Raw genomic sequence first — 6,204 nt, 5'->3', positions numbered from 1 at the left:
TTGGCTCTTCCCTGGTTTCCATATTTGTCTTGGCTCCTCTGCTGTGGCCGGACATCTGTGTACCTTCTCAGAGTGCATCTGGTAGTGCTTCTAATCAGTGATAACAACCCATGACATGTACTCCTCCATATTAGGGAATATTAGATGGCTGAATGCCCCATGCCGTGGCCAGGAATTGCTTACCTATTGTTATTACGTATACCCCCATCTTGTCCCATTTTGATTACTCTTCCTCCTCTTTACCCAAATGATGCTCCTCCTGCCCCCTCCTCCCACACATCCTCCCCCAGTGCTGCGGAGAACAAGTCAGGACTTCCTCCAGCTGATCCTCCTCTGGTGGGCTACCTCACCAGCAGCCGCTGCCCTCCAGGTATGATTCTTGGCACGTTCTACCGCATTCTGGAAGCACTTGTGGGTTTTAGCCGCTATTGATTATTTTTACTGGGGACTGGGGATGTTGCATATTGTCTCTCAGGGCTTTTTCCCATCTGTTGCTGGGCTCGAGTTTATGGCAGATTCATTTGAAATGGGATATCGGTTTTTTGGGGTTTTTTTTTCCATTTGAGGCGGGAATGCAGATGGGCTGTACTTTTAATTCTCTTGCTGCCACCTGGGAGGAATTTGTCATTTCATTCCTGAAGTAAAGAGGAAAAAGAACCACATCTGAAATAATCTAATGCAAGTGTGTGCCAACACACTTCAGCTACTCCAACAACCCGGCAACTCTAGCGACACTCACAATGTGTGTGACTCTCTATGTCTTAGGCTCTGCTGGTGGGGAGCTTTCCTTTGAGCTTCCACTCAAGGTCTGAATAATGATGATAAAAGTAATGTTCAGGGGCACCTGGGTGGCTCAGTCGTTAAGTGTCTGCCTTCGGCTCAGGTCATGATCCCGGGGTCCTGGGATCGAGCCCCGCATCGGGCTCCCCGCTCAGCAGGGAGCCTGCTTCTCCCTCTCCCACTCCCCCTGCTTGTGTTCCCTCTATTGCTGTCTCTCTCTGTCAAATAAATAAATTTAAAAAAAAAGTAACGTTCACCACGGCAGTAAGGTAACTTACATCAGTCAAATGGTGTCTAGCTGATAAAAATTCTTCCACATAACTCAGTTTTCACAATGACATGATGAGGTAGATGTACCACCCTCATTGTACAGCCGAGGAAACTGACGATAAGGGTTTTCTTGTTTTTCTCCTTCAAACTCATAAAACTCCTAAAGGTGTCCCACCATCCTTTGACTGGAGAAGCCACGTTAATAAACCAAAAGTCGAATTACAAGAGGGCTCGTATCACACGGGTGGAAACACAAAGAAAAAAAGATCTTGGTATATCTTTGTGGATTTGCAAAGCGCTAGGTGGAGCCCGGGGTCTTGTCTCTAGGATGGCAACCCAGGGCCCCTGCCTGGGATCTGCCTCCCCACCTCTTTCTCCTGGGCCCTCTCTTCTGGCCCCAGGCTGCGCTGTGCTTCCTGGAGCCAGTTCCTCTCCAGGCCTGTCCCCCACTGAGAAGGTACTTTCCTGTCTGTTCCCTGTGGATGCTCATCTGGGCTCCCAGCCACCCAGCACTGACCTCGCAGTCACCTCCTTCATTCCCTTCCTCTGGGAGGTCTCAGTGGGATTCCGTGCTAACCCCTTACCCATTTCTTCTTCCCAAACTCTTAGCATCTACTACCAAATACTAAGGCGGGTTCTAGTCTTCAGTGAAGCCTGGCTTGTTAAGCAATGAAATGCTGAGAACTGGCTATTGGGTCCTGCCCTGCGATGGCTGTCACAACTCATGGGGTGGCTTGGTCCATCATCAAAAAGGTTCCACCTTCCTCGTGGCTAGCTGGGAGCACACACAGAGGCAGAGGGTGGTTCAGGCATATCCCTGGGGGCTCCACTTGGGTTTCCTATGGACAAGGGAAGCCGACCTTGCATGGGCTTCTGGAAGTTCCCGTTCCTCTTGGCCTTTTGTCCACTTTCCCTTTCCATCTCTCCCTTCAGGGTTCTGCCTCCTCTTGCAATGAGGACAGTTTCTCTTCTTGCTTGGGTGTGGACAACCTCCATTAACTCTTGATCCTTAAGATTCTTCCAAGCCAAGTATACACAAGACTTAAAATGACAACGAACCTTCTGGCTAATATGAAAGTTGGTGTGTATTATGCCACTACTTTCCCACCCTAAACACACACAGCACACAAACCCCAGGTTGGGAGACTGAGTGTGAACAGAGGCTCATCTTTCTCCACCGGCAATTCTTCAGTAGCCCTGAGGATTCCCAGCTCTATCTAGTTTTGGAGCCAGCATTCTATAGGTTTCCCCAAAACAGGATGCATGTGCCCTCTGTTTCTTTCAAAACAAGCACTTCCTCTGGCAGCAAGTTCCTGCTTCTCATGAGAGGGACAACTTCATCTCCTTGGAGAGAGCAAGGATAACTAACATCCCAGAGCCCAGTGGTCACTGCTCATATTTCCTGTGTTTCTACCAGCCCGGATTTTCTTGATGACTCATGCCATTCCCTGTGTTCCATTTCTTGCAAACCTTTATTGAATAGTCAAATATTGTGCCAGACAGTGTGAGGGTGGTAGTGCAAATAATGGAAAATTTAGTTCTTGCTCTCTTGAGACCCCCCTTGCAAGGGGCAGGTAGCTGGTGGATAGACTTTTTCATAATTTACATTTCCTTTGAATTATTTATCTGTGTTTGTATTTCTATTGAGGGAGTGTTAAGACAGCTCCAGAGGAAGGAGAGGTGGGCTTTCAAGTAGATGATCAGGAGAGTTTTCTTGTGGGAGGTGGATTTGATCATGACCTTGAAAGATGTCTAGGTTTCTGGCTGGTAGGAGTATACAGTTGGAAGAGTGGCTCAGGCAGAGCAGAGCACAGGAGTAAGGCATGTCCTCAGGGTCCCTTGTATGATTAAGTGGGAGGAGGAATGGGAGGGCATATAGGAGTGACACTGTTGGGGGCTTCCACAGTACAGAGGTGTTTTTCCATTATTCTGTGATAACAATACAAAATATACTTGCTATATACATTAAAGATATCCGGCATAATTCTCTGCAGGGGGAAGGCAGCTATTACTCACCAGCACACTCTAGCCTCCAATTTTGAGCTTTTTAGAGGATGTGGAAAAAATATGCACTGATATTCTTGTACCTGTGTAGAATTTTTTTACCCCAAAATGAATAATTTATTTGTTTAAATCTATTTTGACTTCATAAATGGCTTTATGCCTTTTATTTTTGTTTTGTGCTCATAGCCTGTATGTTTTGGGGCCAAAGAAGGCAGGCTTGGGGGCCCATGTGGGTTTCAATCTCAACCCTGATGCTTTCCAGAGGTTTGATGGCGGGCCAGGTACTTGACTCCCCTGTTTCTTAGTTTCTTTTTCTTTCTTTCTTTTTCTTAGTTTCTTTTCCAATAGTATGTACCTTTCAGGGTTATTGTGAAGAATAAATGAAATTATACATGGAAAAGGCCCTTACTGCCTGGCACAGAGTCCATAAGTTTTTGCTGTTGTTATTATGCTTTTAAAAATTAAATGAATTATTCACATTGGTATGGAAAGAACTGAGAGAATAATACATACACACAGTGAAGCAACAACCACAAACCACTATTCTCTCTGAGTACAGGGAGTGAGCAGTAAATGAAACACCTCCATTCCCAGGCTTCCAATGACTCCCCAGCCTGAGGCTGTCACTGTTACATTTCACAGGTATCCTTCTAGAATCAGTTGGAGTTTCTAGAATATATATATATGTGTGTGTTCCTTCCTCTCTTTCTGAATCTGAAATATGTGCGTGTGTGCATGCATATTTACATGTATACACACATATGTATCGCTTTACACTTTATATTTTTACTTTATAACATACTTAGTGATGATCCCATATCTATAACATGGACTATGTAACTGTTTTAAATGATAACATAGTATTTCATTTCATATATATAAACCCAGCCTTTTATAAATGGAATATTACATTGTCTGTGTTACAACAATGTACCAATGATCATTTTAATACATTTTCATTTTGGTGGATAGTATCAACTTGTAACTTAGGAAGTACATTCTTCCCTTCTTTCCAGAAACTCTTCAGTGCAGTGTATTTTCCACTTATGCTTTGTGAGGTGGATTCACTTTGGAGGATGTGATATGAAGTGTTGTAGTTGCCTTCAAGGTGGTATAGAAAAACCAGAGGTTGCCCAGATGTGAGGTATAAGGAGAATTTTTTTTCATAAAAAAAAAAACTCTGATGGAGTAATTTTACCTCTAAAATGCTTCTTTTGAAAAAATTGTGTTATATTAAGTGCAAAAAACAGAATACACCTTTTATCAGTTCTTATGGCATCTGTTGCTTTCTCAATACACCTTAAAACAAATCCACGAGTTTATTTTTTTTAAACATTCTTTCTTTTTTTTTTTAAGATTTTATTTATTCATTTGAGACACAGAGATACACAGAGAGAGAGAGAGAGCACGAGCAGGGGGAGAGGCAGAGGGAGAGGGAGAGTGGGCTCCACGCTGAGCCAGGAGCCCAATGTGGGGCTCGATCCCAGGACCCTGGGATCATGACCTGAGCCGAAGGCAGACGCCCAACCATCTGAGCCACCCAGGTGCCCCCAAATCCACGAGTTTAAAAAAAAAAAGACAAAGAAAGAACATCTGCATATGAGTAGGTGACTATTTTAAATTTTCCACTAATTTAAAAAATTTTTCATAGTTCTTTAAGTTTTATAGAATGAGCCTGTATTATTTTCATAATTAAAAATAGGAAATAAGACATCCTTTTTATTTTTATTTTTTTTAAAGATTTATGAGAGAGAGAGAGAGCACGAGTGGGAGGAGCAGAAGGAGAGGGAGGGAGAATCTCAAGCAGACTCCACGCTGAGCATGGAGCCTGATGCGAGGGACTTGATCTCACGACCCTGAAATTACAACCTGAGCTGAAAACAAGAGTTGGAGGCTTAACAGACTGAGCCACCCAGGCGCCCCAAGACATACTTTTAGAAGTATCAAATTAAAAGGGGAAAAAGACTGCTGGAGGAAGGCATACCAACAATTGTGAGAAAATGGGACAAGCAGTGAAGAGGGTCACATAAGAATTAAGAAAGTGTTGGGCGCCTGGGTGGCTCAGATGGTTAAGCGTCTGCCTTCGGCTCAGGTCATGATCCCAGGGTCCTGGGATCGAGTCCCACATCGGGCTCCCTGCTCAGCGGGGAGCCTGCTTCTCCCTCTGACCCTCTCCCCTCTCATGCTGTTTCTCTCTCGCTCACTCTCTAAAAAATAAATAAAATCTTTAAAAAAAGAATTAAGAAAGTGTAGCAATTGGCTCTACAGCAGAAACCCGAGGGACTCCAGTCAATCCTGTGGACACATTGTGTTACTGATACCCCAATAAATGTTAATATTTGAGGTTCTTGGGTCATTGAATACAAGGGCTTAGGAAAGACATATTAGACCGGCACAAGTAATCTAGCGAGGAAGTGTGTAGTACGTATTAAAATAATCTTCATCAAGGGGAAATCAGCTGATATTTGAAAATGCACATACACCGTCAAACTCATCGCTTAGCAATGCTGGATGAATGAGGCCTTGCTGTATTTAGTCTGCTTAAAATTATATTATTCCTTTAAAAAATACTATCTTCAGACAGATCTGTTTGCTTATTCCTCTGTTAACTGTCTTGGATTAGACTGTTCCCTCCTCGTTCAAGTTGTTTAAGAAAGCATCACTATAAAATATTGACAGTGGCCATAGCAAGACTCAGATAAACGACCCACAGGTCTGATTCTTTTCCAAGGAATTCAAGGGACTTTCCAAATTAATTTATTTGAAATCCACATGGAATTTGCAGTTCAGAAAGGGGCTGATAGAAGCTTATGTTTTTACCATCTATAAAGATAGAGTTTACAAAGTGAATGATTTAAGTTAAATTTTCTGGAAACAAACTTCCAAAGTATCATCAGGTTTTGGTGCAGGTGTCTGCTCACAAACAAACGGTGTGTGGTATCCAACATTACTGATCTAGCTAATCTTTTTATTTTACTTCCAAGGGCTTTACTTGACAACAATCTATTAGTCTACTTGAAATGGTCGATTTTGTTTTGTTTTTCAAAGTCAGATTTTCTAACTTTCTTAAGTTAGAACTTAAATGAGTCAGGATTATTGAGGTTAATACCTTATTTTAATACTTCATTTTCTGAATTTATTGTATTAAAT

The sequence above is a fragment of the Leptonychotes weddellii genome, chromosome 3 (assembly GCF_054177405.1).
Source record: "Leptonychotes weddellii isolate Sample4059 chromosome 3, ASM5417740v2, whole genome shotgun sequence".
NCBI classification, from domain to species: domain Eukaryota; kingdom Metazoa; phylum Chordata; class Mammalia; order Carnivora; family Phocidae; genus Leptonychotes; species Leptonychotes weddellii.
Note: the sequence above shows the minus strand (reverse complement) of the source record.